Source organism: Glycine soja, chromosome 6, assembly GCF_004193775.1.
Source record: "Glycine soja cultivar W05 chromosome 6, ASM419377v2, whole genome shotgun sequence".
NCBI classification, from domain to species: Eukaryota; Viridiplantae; Streptophyta; class Magnoliopsida; order Fabales; family Fabaceae; genus Glycine; species Glycine soja.
Genome location: NC_041007.1, coordinates 39,672,427 through 39,692,072, shown reverse-complemented (window position 1 = coordinate 39,692,072; position 19,646 = coordinate 39,672,427). Strand labels below are relative to the sequence as shown.

General features: G+C 30.5%; 2 long non-coding RNA genes across 4 annotated transcripts in view; one reads left to right on the top strand and one right to left on the bottom strand.

Moving 5' to 3' along the window:
• LOC114416925 overlaps window positions 1–19,646 on the bottom strand; it is a 60,098-nt gene that overhangs the window by 24,654 nt on the left and 15,798 nt on the right. Inside the window, exon 1 of one of the 2 annotated variants that reach the window (XR_003667657.1) lies at window positions 3,900–4,140. The exons of the other annotated variant lie outside the window; for it this stretch is intronic. This is a non-coding gene — a long non-coding RNA (uncharacterized LOC114416925). Of the gene's footprint in view, window positions 1–3,899; window positions 4,141–19,646 lie in introns of those variants that run through there. 2 annotated transcript variants of the gene reach the window in all.
• On the top strand, window positions 11,502–15,363 carry LOC114416926. 2 transcript variants are annotated; one of them, XR_003667659.1, is made up of 3 exons: window positions 11,502–11,852; window positions 14,674–14,738; window positions 15,173–15,363. It is a non-coding gene; the product is annotated as an uncharacterized LOC114416926 (long non-coding RNA). The 2 variants fall into 2 exon arrangements; XR_003667660.1 differs by having other exon boundaries at window positions 14,671–14,738.

The following is a 19,646-nucleotide window of genomic DNA, read 5'->3' as shown; positions in this document are numbered from 1 at the left end:
TCTCAAGCTTGAACAAACTCGATGGAGATCCAGTCACAATCTATAGAATTTAGGTTCAGACTTAATTGTAAAAACTAACTCAAGGTAAGGATTGATGTCACCCCTGCAAGTTGGGAGATGGACGTCTCAGTTATGAACTTTGCAGGATTAGGCATATTTGGGAGGTTTGATAACAGCCTGATAACATGTGACCCAATAGGCCAACAACAACCCTTATTTTGAAGGCATATTAGAATTCAGGTTTAGGTCTTACTCAACTCTTAAAAGCTAGTTTGATAGGTGAAAATTGCCCCCTTATACCACTAGTCTAGGTGTGATTTCCTACACAATGCTATAATTATTTTGCAGTGTTACATAAATTAATCATCCTAGACGTTCAAAAACAGCTGTAGGCATAAGCGTCAATCCACCTCCAAAACACGGTAGTATAAAAAGACAATATAAAAAAGAAAACTTTAAGTTGAGTACCATGTCAAACTCAATATTATTCAAAGAGAACTAGTTCTGATTTGATCAAATGAAAGACCAGGATGGTACCATCTAGAAGTTCCCCAAAGGAAAAGAAAAAAAGTCACAGCTTCCTTAAACAGTAATAAAGAGGTCCAAAGTTTCTCCGCAACATCACATAATTTTCATGTCTTCATGTAGGTGCCAAATGAGTCAATTCAGAAATGGCACTTTGCAGAGCCTAGTTAAGGTTCAGCATATAGCATAAAGTCTCTGCATTCTTGGCAATTGCAATCCTCAAAGCGGCACTTGATGCACCCTTCACAGTAACAAGTTGAGCAGTCTTGGCAAGTTGAAGAACAAGAACAGCCCCTGCTTGCTTTCAGACTTGATCTCTCTTCATAATCATCGCATGTTATTCTGAAAAATGAAAATTTTCACATCATTAATTAGATTTGATATTTGAGCAGATCTCTCAACTAGAATATAGCTTCTTATAGTATTCAAGTTTACTGTATGCAATATAAGCTAGCGTGAGTCACTTTTCAATCTATATACGGTTTGGCTTGGCCCTAAGCTAACATACAAGAGTCCCAATATTTGGACGCTCAAATTGTACATACACCTAGATTTCTCTTTATCATTTTTTCATATCATACCATTAATCACATCAGTCATTTATCTCTCCATCTCTGAGTGCATGGATGACCATCCGACATAAAGTTGTTCATAACAAGTGGTCTTGACTCTAAGTTATATGTATGCTAGCTGATGTTGTTAATTACTTGGAAAAAGATTGTGTAGCAATAATTAATGATCCTACCTTACTAAAGTTGGATTGTCTCGAGTTGAAGGTATTTGTGATTTTTAGTAAAATATCAATTATCACTCATCCTTTTTGTGTCTCTAGCTCTTATTGTCACATCGTGAGTCCCCTATATCTTTTTCCAACATATAATTTGTTTTGCAAGACTAAGTACCAACTTCGTTCACAAGAAAATACTAATCGTGCATGAACTTGAATATCATAGAGCTTGAGTTGGGATTGAGTAACTTACTTTTGATAAGGCCAAAGAGAACAAGTCCAGCATTTGTTGTTTAAAGCATCATGGTAGTTCTTAATGTCTGGTCTACTCTTGAGATGGAACCTGCGCTCCTTCCCGCATTTCGTGCAACGTAGGAACTCATCCCTGTGAATGTTTTGTTTCCTCATTGCAGAGTCTTTCCGGTTAACCACATTTGACTGGTGTGTGTAATATTTTATCAGAGGTGTCTTCCAGAGTGGAACTTTGTCTTCGTCTTCGAAATGAACCCAGATGTTTCTCTTCCACCTTCCGCTCCTTTCCCTTAAAGCATGTTTCTCAAATGCTTCTAGAGTGACATTCACTGATTATTACAAAAAAAACATGTTTCCACCAACTTCAGTGTTCTCCCTCGTTTCCACCAACAAATAATGCATAGGATCCAAATTATATTTATAATAAAAATTTATATTGCTAATAAAAATAAAATGAAAAGAAATAGTGATTCTGTCTCACAAATATTTTTTTAATAAAATTAATTCTATATATCTGCTATTTATTTGTTTTTTCCAAATTATAAAATAAAACTATTATTTACCTACTTTAAATAACAAAAATATGGCTCTAAAAAAGATCAACAGACTCTGCAGTTCTTGTCCCATTATTTTTTTATTGTACAATTATAACAATAGAAAACAAAAATACTTGCTTGAAACATTGGAGATCAATTATACTATCTCCAAAAAAAAAAACTTCAGAAATTGAAGTGGAATACTTACCCAAGGACACTCAGGGCAACACTCACAAGTGATGAAATATTGACCTTCGTTATTAATTTTTAGCCTCCCAACATAATCTCCATATTTTTTGTTTATAGCGCCACAAACAACCTCAATATAGTCCTCACCTCTCTTAAAATCTAGGATGATTTTGAGCTCTTCTTCATCAAATAATATTTTACAATCATCTCCAACCCTAAATTGCTTTCTTCGTTTTGATGGCCCTGTTTATTTGATGATGAACATATTTCCAAGCCAAGAATTACGGGCAAAAATGAAACTAGCAAAAATATGTTCACTCCCATAATGGTGTCAAATTGTGAGCTAGTTATGTGACAATATTATTACACAACAAAGAATAGAAAATCATCAAGTAGGCATAAAACCATGCATGCTGATATACACATGATAGTAGGGGTAGAATGGCTTAAATGTGAAATTAATTTAATCATTATGGAGAAAAACTTTTGAAAACTACAAATTATGACAAAAAAATCTTTGAAGAAATAATGTAGTCACTAAATATTTTCAGAAAGTAACATGTGATAAAACATGTAACCTTAAAAGACTAAATTGAGGATTTTCTTTTCAAAATGTTTCTTTATTTATTTATACCAGATACGTAAGTTGGATTTATCTCCATTGTTCTCTATGAGTTACCAAATGAAAACATAAAACACTTAAGGAAAATAATTGATTTAGGAAAAATCACACTAACCTTGAGTAATATTGTCGTCTTCTGTCTTTTTCTCATTTCCTTGACTTCTCTTTTGTTTAGGTGGATCACCTGTAATCATATGAAGAAAGAAAGCCCTTAATTTTATTTTTCAATCCTTCTTAAATTAAGTAAATATAAAAAAATTGGTGCCCTGAGTTCATGACTGCACAATTAGATACATGCAAATTGACTGTAGGTAGTCCAGATTCTTCTTCCGCCATTCGATTTAGGGATTTTGGTATGGACTGTTTTCTTCTCAAACAGGGATTTCACAGTGAGAAAAACTTTCAATGTTGTCTAATGTGCCTAATAAACTATGTTGCAAAAATATAATTTATAACCATTTTTTTTAAAATAAAAGCGGACACATTAAAAAAATCAAATCTGAATCCCAAAATAGCCAAAGAAATAATAATTAAACACACTCTTAATTTCTTCATAGTTGAAAATATAATAAAAGAAAAGTGATGTGATGATTTCAAAGAAAAACACACTAACCTTGTGCTATATTCTTGAATTTTTTCTTTATGCTGATTTTTCGACTTCTCTCCCATTGAGGTGGATCACCTGTAGTCAAAGAGGGAAAGGAAACCCTTAATTTTAATTTTCAACTCTTCCAAAATTTCTTACATAATCAATAAAGTCTAGTAAAATTAAATAGACCTCAAATTATACATGTTTATCAAACAGAACAAAATATCTCTTGAATACATGGAATTAAATTGCCTTTTGAAACCATATCAAAACATGAGACACTTAAGCAAAAGAATTGATTTCAAAGAAAATCACACTAACCTTTTGTAATATTCTTGAGTTCTTCCTCTAAAAGAGAGAAATATCGCTTGAATGCATAGAATTCAGCTACCTTTTGAAACCATATGTAAACATAAAACACTTAAGCAAATTAATTGATTTTAGAAAAATCACACTAACCTTGAGTAATATTCTCATCTTCATTCTTTTTCTCATTTCCTTGACTTGTCTTTTGTTGGGGTGGATCACCTGTAGTCATATGGGGAAAGAAAATCCTTAATTTTATTTTTCAATCCTTCCAAAACTACTGAATATAAAACAAAAATTGGAGCCCTAAGTTCATGACTGCACAATGAGATGCATGCAAATTGACTATAGGTTGTCCAGATTCTTCTTCGGCCATTTGATTTAGGGATTTTGGTATGGACTATTTTCTTCTCAAATCTGAATCCCAAAAAAGCCAAATAAATAATAAGTGAATACACTTTTAATTTCTTCATAGTTTAAAATATAATAAAATAAATGTGTTGTGATGATCATAAAAGAAAGTATATTAATTGTCACTTAGAAATTTGGAAGTAAGTGATAAATATTTTTCCATAAAACACAAATCACATTAATTTTTATGTTTTCATAATAACTTTGTATTAAAGTGTAATAAAAAATAAGAAATGTTTAAAACACAATTGAGCAAGTGTATTGCACACTATTTGAACGCCATCCTAACTACGTATAATGAGATGTTGATCATAATAAATATTAAAATAATTGAGAATGTATTTTGGTAAAAGATAATTAGACGACAATCAAATACTTCTCTTAAAACTAGATGCTGAAAATAAAAAACTAGAAGTTATGTTCTCATTATGATAAAGGATTTGTCTCTTCATGACTAACTTGTCTTCTTTGAAGAGATAACTCATTAATCATATATATGCTTAAATTCAACAAAAAAAAACAAAGAGTCACATAACTCTTGTAATATTCAAGCATCTTTTAATTACATCATTAGTTTATAATTTTATTTTTATGCATAAATTTAGTTCCTTTTAATAATCAAATTAATTGATATTAAAAATGTATGTCAATCAATTGATATATTACTTGAAATCTCTATAGTAACCAAGCATCCCTTAATTATCTATCTATAACGCACGTTGATTGATTTACAAAATAAATTAGGGAGGGGTCGTGTGATTGACCAACACTGCATGAGGGTTTTCGTATTTAATAGGAAAAGTTGAATGCACAAAATTAAATAGAACTAAAATAGAAAATTTTATTTAATAAGACCACATTTCTTTAATTCCATAAATTTATAGTTTTCCGTATGAAATGTAATATGAAATTACTTTATCTTTATCATTATCTTTAGATATACAAAAGAAAGAATATGTGGGTAGTTGCGGAAATATATTTTGTAGTTTTTGATGAGGAATTGAATGGAAAAAATTCAATATGGTTGTATTAATAGAAATTGATTGACCGAAAAATTGGATCGTGATTATAAATACAAAAGCAATTCATGTAAGCAATGGGTAGTTGCGGAAATATATTTTGCACCCGTTGAAATACAATGGTAAGTGTAGCATCATCTTTTGAAGGAAAAATTACACAAAATTTTACTTTTATGCGTCTTTTGAATATGTAGGTATATTGTATATCACGAATTTAATTATATATTTTTTATTTCTTTAATCATATTAAGATATATTTCCTGTCTTTTCTAATGTCTAATTATTTTTTATTGCTAAAGGAATATGTTCAACATTAACATTTTTATTAGCCATTTAGACGCGACCTTCCAACCTACCAAACTAAAACTATAAAAGTCATATAAAATATATTTTCTATGATTAAAAGATAATTACTTAAAAAATATTACTAAATCCTTCGTTAGAGTTGATATTATGTAAAAATATAAATTTAATGTAATAAATTAATTATTAACGTTAAATTGTTTATAATATTAACTAATAAAAAGAAAATAAGGTAAAATTAATTTATTTATACTCTATAAGTAACCAAACAATCATAAATTATTTTTGTCTATATTCTTTAAAGAAAATAAATTCATTGATAATTGAATAGTAATAAATAATTCTAAAGAGCATTTGATAGTAATAAAATATTATATATTAATATTAACTAAAAATATAAATAATTATAGTAATTAATATTATATGTATAATATTTTAAAAAAGTTTGTAAGAGGGGGGAGGGGGTGGCCAACCCCCTTGGTTTAAATGTTGGTTCGTCTCTGATACTATATAATGTACAATTGTTGCATTTAAGATTGATCTTCCCAATATGCTATTCAGAAATATAGACAAATTTTCTGGATTGTGTAATAACACTAGACTAAATGCCACCCAATTGAGAAATCATGTTTTGGAATCAATTGTCTATCAAGTATAATATTTCAATATTTATTATGATTGTATTTCTATATTTCTCAAGTTGTGTAACATTCAACATTACGTTGTAGTTTCAAATTGATAGGGAAATGCAACACGATATTGAAATTTAAGCATCTTTGCTACCAAAAAACATTTTGTTACAATTCAAAATATAGTTTATCAAATATTATTGCATATAAAATCATATATTGTTGAATTATTTTTATCTTTATTTCCTTTGATCAAGTGTTTGAGACGTATAAAGAATCATTGAAAAATGATATATTTCTTTTAACAAATTACCTACATTAATTTACAACATTTTGTAACAACAATAATTGCTAGATTAACAATAACACGCGTTATCAAACTTTTATTAATTTGAATTATTCTTTTAAAGTTTTACTTATCATATGTCAAAATAAATAATTGTTTTAAAAAAAATTGAGCAGCTTTTTGCTCTAAAACTATATTGTTTAATACAAAATCATCCTATCACTACACAACCAAACTTGTTTATCCTGTGCATTGCACAGATAAAAAACTAGTATATACTGACAGAACTTATTTGCTCTCTTGGAAATTCACTATTGCAACAACAAAGAGATCAAAAGTTTAATTAAGTCACAACGATATAAATGTCAAGTAATAGGTCAATTGTCATGACATTTACATGTCATCATCTAGTTGCAGGTCGGAAAAATATATTAAATTTTTATTATTGACTGGTGGAGGGAGAAAAATCATACAATTATGATACTAGACGACCTAATTCACACAATTAGAACCTGTGGTACCAAAATTGCAAATGTAAAATTAAGTGAAAACTATTATAACTTACCCTGTATTCATATCAAAGTTTATCAATTTTCCTAATAATAAAGATAATAAAATTTAGACATAGTTCCTTAAGTGTTTTTGTATTGTTCTAGAATCAAAATTAAAGTTTTATCCTGATAATAATCTATGAAATAGTTTTTTTAATAAAAATTAATTAGAGTTTCATCTTGATAAAGATCATAAATTGTAATGATGTTAATAATTTGTTATTATGAGAAGTTTAGATATGCATAGTTCTAAAATACAGGTTGCATCTTAGAGGAGTCCAATCCTAAAAAATTACAATATATATATATATATATATATATATATATATATATATATATATATCAACATAGATTAACTTTCTCCTTCATCTCCTTTTTTGAACCCATTTCTTTCATATCTTTCTCTTGCCGCCTTATTATGGGAGAGACCGCACAACAAGCTCCAAAGACTATTTCAAGGAAATAGGAGTGTGGATGAGTATTACAAAGAGATGGAAATTTCCTTGATTAGGGATCAAATTGAGAAGTCTCAAGAGGCAACCATGGCAATGTTTTTGCATGGTCTCAATGGATAGATCCAAGACATTGTAGAGTTGCACCACTATGCCTCTTTGGAGGATCTCATTCATCAAGCTATCATGGTGGAACAACAAGTAAAGAGGAAACAAACATACAAGGAGAGAGGATCTCCATTTAAATCTCACGAAAAGGTGCTTCCCTTGGTAAAAATAATTCTAACCCTACTCCCACTTCTTCAAACGCGAGTTCCATTAAATGTTTTAAGTGTTTGGGAAAGGGTCATATTGTCTCCCAATGTCCTAACAAAAGGACAATGGCTGTGTTGGGTAATGGGGTTATTACTAGTGCAACTTTTTCTTGCTCTTCTAGTTCTTCTACTGAAAGTGAAAGTCAATGTGATGTACAACCCTTGAAAGGTGATCTTTTGATGGTTAGGAGGTTAATGGGGAGTGTGTGTAAGGATTGAGATGAAACATAAAGGGAGAATATTTTTCATACTAGGTGCATGGTCATGGGGAAAATATGGTCTTTGATTATTGATGGGGAAAATTTCACTTTTGTAGCTAGCCAAAGATTGATAGAAAAGCTTGCTTTGAAAACTTCTCCTCACCCTAGGCCTTACAAACTACAATGGTTGAGTGAGAATGGGGAGCTAGTTGTAGATATACAAGTTTTGATATGCTTTTTCATTGGAAAATATGTTGATGAGATACTGTTTGATGTAGTCCCTATGGAGGCTAGCAATCTCTTACGTGGAAGGCCTTGGCAGTATGATAAGGATGTTGTCCATAATGGTGTCACAAACAAATTTTCATTTGTTCATAAAAGGAAAAAGGTTACCCTCACACCTATGTCTCCAAGTGAGGTTTGTGAGGATCAAATAAAAAATGAGAGTGAAAAGAGAACAAGAGACTAAAGTGAAACTTTTTAAACATAAGAAACCAAACTAAAACATACATAAAGTCTCTTATTACACAATTTTACTATTTGGATCCTATGCGTTATATGTTGGCTACCTTATACCATTATATTAGATCAAGACCAAATCATTAATTTCTCTAAGTAACAAGGGAGAACACTGAAGTGGATGGAAACATTTTAATTTGTAATAATCAATGAATGTGACTCTAGAAGCGTTTGAGAAGCTTGATTTCAAAGAAGGGAGTGGAAGCACTACTAGAAATATAAGTTTCTATGACACCTATTCTACGATGGTTCTAAGTGGACCGCCTTAGAAAATGAACCTATGGCATTGTTCTAATTATTGTAATGAAAAATGCCTTTTACAACACACATTCACTACTAGAAAAAGTGCTTATTATGCACCTCAACTACGACGGTGGCAAAAAACCATTTTTGAAAAGGATTCGGTGGCAATATTGTAATAAATTATGAGTTTAAGGTAGGTTATTTAGAAAGCCGTCGTAATTGTTTGATGTACAAAGACGGGTTCTGAAGACCGTCTTTGTATTTTTGCATTTTTTTTTCATTTTCTCTCTCTTATCATAAACCTGTTACTTTCTTTTTCTTGATATTATCGCTTTCTCTCTCTTATGGGGTAGCGCACTCGTCACGCTTCTTCACCTCAACTTAGCGCACGAGTCCTTCTATGGTCCATGCCTCTGTTTAGTTTCATTCACTCCTCACTGTAAAACCTAGAAAACCAAAATTACAACCATACCAAGTGCATTTCAAATCCTAGGTAAAGTGAAACCACGCTACTCTCACTCTTTACTTTCTTTTTAACACTCTTAATTCTTTCCTATTCTCCATTCACCCCCAAAACACCTTCCCTCCCACACCCACCCTAAAAAAAAATCAAATTTCACGGTTAAAAAATGCAGGTTAACTTCCATGAGCAAAAATCATTATCGTTCTCCTCAATATTTCTGGCCGTATTTTTTTTTAATGTTTCTCGCACGTTTAAGGTTTCCGTTTCTCCTTAAATATGTTTTCGTTATTATAAATAGTTCCTACCATAATTTCTATATTTAAAACACTAAAAAAAATTTTAAAAAAATATTTGTTCCTTAAATTTTTTTCGTTTGGACTTGAGAGAGAGAAGAGCGAGTGATGACGGTCTTTCATTTTTTCAACTGCGCCATTCTCACCTTCGGCCCCCATGCTGTCTTCTATTTTGCCACGCCCTTGTAAGTCTCTCTCTCTCTTTCCCTTTTTATTCACAACACGCACATCAGATATATATCTCTTTCTTACATTAATTTCAGCTTCAATTGCCTTAACAATTAGCCCTTCACTTATCAATTTTATGCTCTCGCAACTTCGCATGCTTCAATTGTTCTATAACAAATTACAGTTCTATACTTATAGCCGATAAATTGCTTGCTCAATGTATTTTTGAATCTTGTGGTTGTCATGAATTTTGGAATCCCCCCTTTTCTGCGTGCTTGAAAAGCTAGGTCTCGTACGTGGTTTCGTGTGTTAGTAAAGTAATAGGTTTCAATATGCAGATCTGAGTATGATACACTCAGAACCTCTATCAAAGCTGCTGTTGTTTATCTTGCAACGACATTAGTAAGGTTGGTGAATATACTGATTTCTAAAGTATTGTTGTGTAGTTGTACAAAGATAGATAGCAATGAAGAATGAACAATCTGATTCATTTTTTTTTTGGGTCTGATTCTCTGGCAGCTTATTTGTCTAGCTACTTTTCTCAAGGTTTCGGAGAGTGATAGCTTTGATCCGTATCAGGTATGTCTCTGAATTGCTTATATGCATAAACCATTCATGGAGGGATACTAGATAACAATTTAAGTTTTAAGTCTTAAAGGAAGACCCCCATATTTATAGCAATTTTTTTTAATTATATTGTTGTAAGCTAATGAGCTGCGTTTTTACTAGTTGTACTATTCCGCTACTTGACTTAGAATAGTTGTATATACTCATCTTATAACATAATATCCTCTCATATCTATAATTAACGGTGAATTACCTAAATAAACTTAATAGGAGAATGCTTGATTAGGTTGAGGAAGGATGAATAACCAAAACCCGTAACAATGCTTTGTCAAAGATTGTGATAAAAAAAAAAAAAATAGAAAATTCACTTTTTTAAATCTCATTTGTGGAACATAATGTGAGGCGAAATTGATGATTTAAATCTCATTTACTAATAATTTGACATATTACTTATTATTATTATTGCTGAATGCTTTTCTACTATATTTTAATTACTGCAAGATAAGAAACCTCTAGTGCATCAAAACTAGAAGCACATTAAAGTCTAAATAACAATGACAATAATAACAAAGATAAGAAAAAAATAAAATAAAAATTAAAAAGAAAAAGACTTTTCAAAAAGGAAATAAATTATACTTAAATATTTTATTCAAATAGAGAGGATCCAATTATCTACTATAAAAATGGAAATAAAGTATTTATTTTTTAAAAATTCAATAGTTTTACAAAAAATATTATAAATTCAATAGTCTTATGTAGTTTTTTTATAAGTTTAATTAAAGGTTGAGGTTTTGAATTTATTTTTTTTGAATTGTGATTCTGTGAATAAGTTGGTTAAGTAGCACTTTTTTTTACCTTGAGTACGTGGTTTCACCGAGTTATTTTCTCTTGCAAGCAGGCAAATGAAGATGAAGTTGTTAAACCAAATAACTTGTATTATTTAAATTTGTAACATGTTTTATAATATCAATTAGTATCTATCAATATAATTTTTTGATTTTTTTTCAAATTTACAATATTTATGCACACACACATATATAATTACTTTAAATTATTTTTTCTTATACTTTAATAATTATTTTAGATTAAACCCACCTCTCTCACTGTAGTTTCTTCTCTTTTCTCTTTAACAAAATATCATATTTTTTTAGGATTAATATATATTACTTTTAGGCATTTAGCAGATTCTACTTTGAAATTTTTATAGTTTTTCCTTTTTCAACTTTATATATGTTACTAAGAACAAGCTGTATGATATCATATTGTTGGTGATTGTTTATTAATTTAGGAGATTCATTCAGATTTCCAATTCCAGTATTAAACAAAATCCTCCATTTGATTATGATTTGTACAGCTAGGAGAATATTCTTTTCATTAATTTAGGGAAGGGCATTTCAGAGTTCAAGTTTATTGGCTTTGGCTTTTCTCCTGCGGCCATAGGAAGCAGGGAGTTCAAACTGATATTAGAATGACTATAGATGTGGTTGTTTTTATCAAGGGGGGGGGGGGGGATCCACTTATTTATGGATCTGGTACAGAATGACCTTAAATGTCATGTTTGCTGGCATGTTTATGGTCTCCTTTATCGGTGAGACAGAGAATATATGGAGGCGATCAAGTGCTATCGAAATGCACTGAGAATTGATACCGACAACATTCAAATTCTTCTTGACCTATCACTCCTACAGGTAACATCTTTAATGCATTTTCCTTTAGTTGCTTCTCTATAATCAATAAATTTAACTTGGATGTTAGTCTTTGATTATGCTGGCATGTACTTAAGTTTGAAAATCATAATGTTAGTCTGTTAAACAAGTGGAGGTGTTTTTTTTCTGTCTTCTATTTTCTGTTTTACTGAAAATAATAACAAGATGTGCTTAAATTAGAATTATTTATCACATTAGAACTTGGGCTGGATTAAGGGGAAAGGTGAATGAAAATCTCCTTCTGGTCTCCCTCCGTTCTGAATTTTGAAGTGCACAAAGAAAGGCCATATCATGGGAGGAATTTCACCCTAGGACCTTAGAGGAAAACTCATTATAATCCTTATAAGTAAGAGTGGATAACATAATCTCGTAAAAAAAGTGCAGATAACATAATGTGAAAGGTTGAGTGCATAATGGAAATTAAATTAATTTTTTACGCTCACAATTTATGTTCCGTAACATTAGCAAGTATAACTATTTTGATGTTATTTGTACAAGTTGAGTATGTACTGTATTATTTAATTAACTACTTTGATGAATGATAATTGGTACTATTGAGTTTTAACGCTTTTTAAATGTATAGGTAAAACAAACACTGCAGAAACTTGACATATTTAAGTTGTGACTTGTCGCAAGCAGCCTTAAACAGTGCACGCTAAACCCTGTCATGGTAGTAGAGATTATTTTTACTGGTTAAATTTATACATATATGGTCATATGTGAGTATATAGAGTGAATTGAAGGGACTTTTATTATGAGAAAGTTAGATAATCATGATTAATTAAGTATCGGACCAAATCATGCAATATTTAAGATTAAACATAATGTGACATAACTTTTTAAGAGATTATATAAGCATAATTATCCACGTACATGATTATATAATCTAAATTTACTTCTCTTATCTTCTAATTACAAATAATATTCTCACTTTATGTATCCCATTGTGTGTAAAATATTTTTACACAAATATATATAAGAAATTTCAAATATATATATATATATATATATATATATATATATATATATATATGGATGAATTTGTTTAAACTTTAAAAAAATTATTTTAAAATAAGTGTCTCGTATATGAGCGTTTTCATACAAAATAGATATAATTTATTTTTTAAAATATAAAGAGTTTAGACAAATATACTAAAAAAATAAAAAAAAAATTACGTAATTTATTAAACTGAGTGTTTATTTCAACAAATAATTTGAAAGAAACTACTCATATATTATATTTATAAATAAATAGATTTGTTACAAGAAAACGACAAAATCTTATTATTGGAGATTTATGCGGAAAAATATTTTACACCAACTATGTACATTTTATACAGTAGAATGCTTTTTAAGATACTATAAACATGTTTTAATATATACCACAAAATATTTATTTTCCATTCAATAAATAATTAATAATTTTCAGTATTTTTTAATGAAATGTTCATCATGGGTTCTCCTATACCGTATATTAAAATTATGTTATGCTTATTTTAAGGTTATATAATGGTTCTAAGGTCCTAAGATGGTTTCAGCGGGGACTCGGGGTGTGTGTGTGTGGTTCTCTGTCAAACCCAGTGGTTTGGATTTATGAATTTATATGTCCAACAGATATGGTATTCCCTGTCTAGTACAAGTCTTGGTATTGGTGACTTCTGTGAGGCATAATGGGACTGGAAAATGGCTTATTTGTGCACCAGTTATTTTATTCACATAACCTAAGAAGCAGGTGGAGTAAATGATAATACTCATTATTAATTCTTAGGTTGACCTCTGAGTGGTATTCATGGTACTTTGAAGCTTCTATCAATTAGATAAGACCCTTAGTAGGGTTGGTGTAACTAAAATGTGTAATGGCTTTTTGTGATGCTCTTTAATAATTTATATGCTAATGATAGCTGGTATCCACTATGGCTTTATAAATCACTTTTATAGTTTGATATGCGGTCAAATTACATTTGTTGAATACAATTCTCTTTGCTGTCAATGCTACCGTTGTATGTTCAAGAATATGAAATCTTAATATGGTTTGACTGTAGTTATTATTTTTCCTTGTGGTGTTTCTCTTCACTTAATATTATTTCCCAGATCTCATTGTTAGAGGAATGTGAGTTTCTTGAGAGAGCTCTGGAGGAGTTGAACAAAAAAGAATCTAAAATTTGATAAATGTAACTAATACATGATATATAACTTGATTCCGAATATGCCTTCCTAGTTTGATAAACTTGTATACAAAGAACAAGAGGTTTCACATTTAGTAAAGCAATGTCACCTAGAAGAAGGTGAAGCTTTGTACCGGGCATGACTTTCCATGAATCCTGATAATTATAGGTGATCTCTGTTGCCACTTATATTTTAGGTTTAAGTATCTCGATTGATTAGTCATTTTCAGTTTTTTTTTCTTTGATGTTTTTTTTTTGGCACCTTTCTTGGTTCTCAATAAAATTGTTCTATTCATAAAAGTTCCATTTTAATTATTCATTGTGTTTCAAATGGTGAGATTGAGATGAACGCATGTATTCTATGGTATATTATGATAACAAAATTACGGGATAGTTTTTGTTGATGTTTTAAAAATTGGACCTGTCATTAAACTTCCTATTCTGCTGTTTATATAAACTTATTAACCTTATCTGACTGCCATGTTTTTGATATGTTATGCCTTCAAGGCAGCATACATGTTCATGCATAAGTTGTCTTGGATGTCCGGTTGAAGACTTCCATTCTTTTGCTTACGTATTTTGAGGCTTATGGTTATATGGACTGTTTTTTAATTTTGATTTTGATTGTCTCACAGTAGATGATGATACCAGTAGTACACAATCATGGAAAACATCTCTCACATAACTTAATGCCTCTTTGAAGGTATAAGTAAAAAATTTATGGCAGTTTTGAACCTCACTTTTGTGTCAAAGTTTGAATGTCCTTAGGAATCACATGTCAGTTCTGCTTAAAGCCATATTCTAATGTTTTTTCTATTAACTATTTCCTAGTGTTACTTATTATACATAATATCCTTATCTCCTCTTAATACAATTTACAAGTAGTCTTTTGTTAAGGATTTTGATGGTAATAACATTATATATATATTCATAAAGAGGAGTTCTCTCAAGAAACTCCAATTTCCTAGTAGTGTCTATTTTTACTTTCTCCTTTTAAAAGTATCTAATTTTTTAAGTTGAGAAATAGCAGAATGCTTTTTGCATCTGTGTGTGTAAACCTTACACTAGGTTGGATTGAATGAATATTTACAATATCTGCTAAGTAACTTTGCTTTGTGTCTTGTTCTTAAAATACAGGATATGATGTACCATGGAAGGCTTTTTTCCAAAATCCTGCTTATGTTTGGGCATATATGTTGAATTCTTTGGTAGTTGGGGTCACTATAACTGTCTATCATATGGCTTCACACATTTTTTAGGTGCTGTGTTAGCATTTAATGCTTTATTTTAATTACCACATGATAGGTAATTATGTCATCATCATACAGCTTGACTACTTGATTTTTATTTTACTTTAAATATCTTCAATGTCTAATATTTGGTTAATTTGTGAAATAAAGTAATTACATATAAATAATTACTAATTTGGTTAATTTGTGTCAAATTTGTTAAAAATAAACATGTTTAGTGTACTTTATTTGCTTTAAATTAGAAAATATTTGAAAATTTCATATTCATTGCATAAAATTTAATTAATTTCATATTGTCATGTGTTTACTATTTGAACCTTATATCAACTATGTAAATACAAAAAACAAAAGTAGCTCAAAATACAAAAAATAAAAAAATTAGCATTTCTACATCGGTTTGGACATGACCGATGTAGATTGTTAACCTTTCTAAGACGGTCATATGTGAAAGACCGTCTTAGAATGCTCAGCATTCTACGTCGGTTCTTCAGTGACCGTCATAGAATTATTACCATTCTACATTGGTCCTTCAGCTGTGTCCGTCATAGAATGCTCAACATTCTACTTCGGTCATAACTGAAGGACCGATGTAGAATACTGAGCATTCTAAGACGGTCAACATTCTAAAATGGTCATAGCCAACTGACGTAGAATAGGCGACCCCTTTTGACGACGTTCCTTATGATGATGGTCGTCAATCGATGTAGTTGGTCCCAAATAACCAAGGTAGAATGATGTTTCTCTAGCAGTGAAGGAGGAACAGAAACATCAAGGTTCATTGTGAAGATGAAGACAAAGGTCCACTCTAGAAGACACCTCTGATAAAATATTACACACACCAGGCCAAATGAAAGAATTTGTAACGAGGAAACAAAATTTTCCCAGGGTTGAGTTCCTACATTGCATGAGTTGGAGGAAGGAGCACAAGCTACATCTTAAGAGCAAACCAAACACTAAGAACTACCATGATGCTTTGACCAACAAATTCTGGACATGTTATCCTTGACCTTATCAAAAGTAAGGTGCACCCAAATCACAACTCAAGCTATATGATATTCAAGTTCATGGATGATTGATATTATCTTGTGAAGTCAAGCAACCATGATTGATATTCAAGTTCACAACTCTGCATTCTTGGCAATTGCAATCCTCAAAGCGGCACTTGATGCACCCTTCACAGTAACAAGTTGAGCAGTCTTGGCAAGTTGAAGAACGAGAACAGCCCCTGCTTGCTTTTAGACTTGATCCCTCTTCATCATCATCGCATGTTATTCTGAAAAATGAAATTTTTCACATCATTAATTAGAATTTATATTTGAGCAGATCTCTCAACTAGAATATAGCTTCTTATAGTATTCAAGTTTACTGTATGCAATATAAGCTAGCGTGGGTCACTTTTCAATCTATATACGATTTGGCTTGGCCCTAAGCTAACATACAAGAGTCCCAATATTTGGACGCTTAAATTGTACATACACCTTGATTTCTCTTTATCATACTTTCATATCATACCATTAATCACATCAGTCAGTTATCTCTCCATCTCTGAGTGCATGGATGACCATCCGACATAAAGTTCTTCATAACAAGTGGTCTTGACTTTAAGTTATAGGTATGCTGATGTTGTTAATTACTTGGAAAAAGAACGTTGTTGCAATAATCAATTATCCTACCTTACTAAAGCTGGATTGCCTCTAGTTGATGGTATTTGTGATTTTTAGTAAAATATCAATTATCACTCATCCTTTTTGTCTCTCTAGCTCTTATTGACACATCGTGAGTCCCGAGTATCTTTTTCCAACATATAATGTGTTTTGCAAGACTAAGTACCAACTACGTTCACAAGAAAATACTAATCATGCATGAACTTGAATATCATACAGTTTGAGTTGGGATTGAGCAACTTACTTTTGATAAGGCCAAAGAGAACAAGTCCTGCATTTGTTGTTTAAAGCATCATGGTAGTTCTTAATGTCTGGTGTGCTCTTGAGATGGAACCTGCGCTCCTTCCCGCATCTCTTGCAACGCGGAAACTCATCCCTGTGAATGTTTTGTTTCCTCATTGCAGAGCCTTTCCGGTTAGCCACATTTGCCTGGTGTGTGTAATATTTTATCAGAGGTGTCTTCGTCTTCGCAATGAACCCAGATGTTTCTCTTCCACCTTCCACTCCCTTCCCTTAAAGCATGTTTCTCAAATGCTTCTAGAGGGACATTCACTTATTATTACAAACAAACATGTTTCTTCCAACTTCAGTGTTCTCCCTTGTTTCTACCAGCAAATAATGCATAGGATCCAAATTATATTTATAATAATAATTTATATTGCTAATAAAGTAAAATGAAAAGAAATAGTGATTATGTCTCACAGATATTCTTTTTAATAAACTTAAATCTATATATCTTCTATTTATTTGTTTTTTCCAAATTACAAAATAAAACTATTATTTAATCTATTTTAAATAACAAATATAAGGCTCTAAAAAAGATCAACAGACTCTACAGTTCCTGTCCCATTATTTTTTTTACTATACAATTCTAACAATACGAAATAAAAATACTTGCTTGAAACAATAGAGATCAATTATACTATCGCAAACAAAAAAAAACTTGAGAAATTGAAGTGGAAAACTTACCCAAGGGACACTTAAGGCAACACTCACAAAATATACATGTGTTTCTAAAAGAACAAAATATCTCTTGAAGACATGGAATTAAATTGCCTTTTGAAACCATATCAAAACATGAGACACTTAAGCAAAAGAATTGATTTCAAATAAAATCACACTAACCTTTTGTAATATTCTTGAGTTCTTCCTCTATCTCAATTATTAGACTTCTCTTCTGCTGAGGTGGATCGCCTGTAACAAGATCAAGAGAAAGGAAACCCTTAATTTTATTTTTCACTTCATTCAAAATTACTTCGATAATCATTAAAATCCACTAAAATTAAATACACATAAAATTATAACTATGTTTGTAAACGAGAGAGATATTGCTTGAATGCATAGAATTCTGCTACCTTTTGAAACCATATGTACATAAAACACTTAAGCAAATTAATTGATATTAGAAAAATCACACTAACCTTGAGTAATATTCTCTTCTTCTTTCTTTTTCTCATTTCCTTGACTTGTCTCCTATTGGGGGTGGATCACCTGTAGTCACATGGGGAAAGAAAATCCTTAATTTTATTTTTCAATCCTTCCGAAACTATTAAATATAAAAAAAGTAAAATTGGAGCCCTAAGTTCATGACTGCACAATGAGATGCATGCAAATTGACTATAGGTAGTCCAGATTCTTCTTCCGCCATTTGATTTATGCATTTTGGTAGGGGATGTTTTCTTCTCAAATCTGAATCCCAAAAAAGCCAAAGAAGTAATAATTAAATACACTCTTAATTTATTCATAGTTTAAAATATAATAAATAATTGTGCTGTGATGATCTTAAAAGAAAGTATATTAATTGTCACTTATTAAATAAAATTTGGAAGTAAGTGATAAATATTTTCCCTTAAAATACAAATCACATTAATTTTTACGTTTTCATAATAACTTTATATTAATGTGTTATAAAAAATAATAAATGTTTAAAACTCAATTGACCAAGTGTATTGCACACTATTTGAACGTCATCCTAGCTACATGTGATGAGATGTTGATCATAATAAATATTAAAATAATTGAGAATGTATTTTGGTAAAAGATAATTAGGTGACGATCAAATACTTCACTTAAAACTAGATGCTGAAAATAAAAAACTAGAAGTTATGATGTTTCATTTAATTAGTGACAATTAATATACTTTCTTTTATGATCATCACAACACATTTATTTTATTATTTTTTAAACTATGAAGAAATTAAGAGTGTATTTACTTATTATTTCTTAGGCATTTTTGGGATTCTAATTTGAGAAGAAAATAGTCTATACCAAAATCCCTAAATCAAATGGCCGAAGAAGAATCTGGACTACCTATATTCAATTTGCATGCATCTCATTGTGCAGTCATGAACTTAGGGCTCCAATTTTTTTTTATATATTTAGTAGTTTTGGAAGGATTGAAAAATAAAATTAAGGATTTTCTTTCCCCATATGACTATAGGTGATCCACACCAACAGAAGACAAGTCAGGGAAATGAGAAAAAGACAGAAGGCGACAATATTACTCAAGGTTAGTGTGATTTTTCCAAAATCAATTATTTTCGTTAAGTGTTTTATGTTTTCATATGGTAACTCAAAGAGAACAATGGAGATAAATCCAACTTACGTATCTGGTATAAATAAATAAAGAAACATTTTAAAAAGAAAATCCTCAATTTAGTCTCTTAAGGTTACATGTTTTATCACATGTTACTTTCT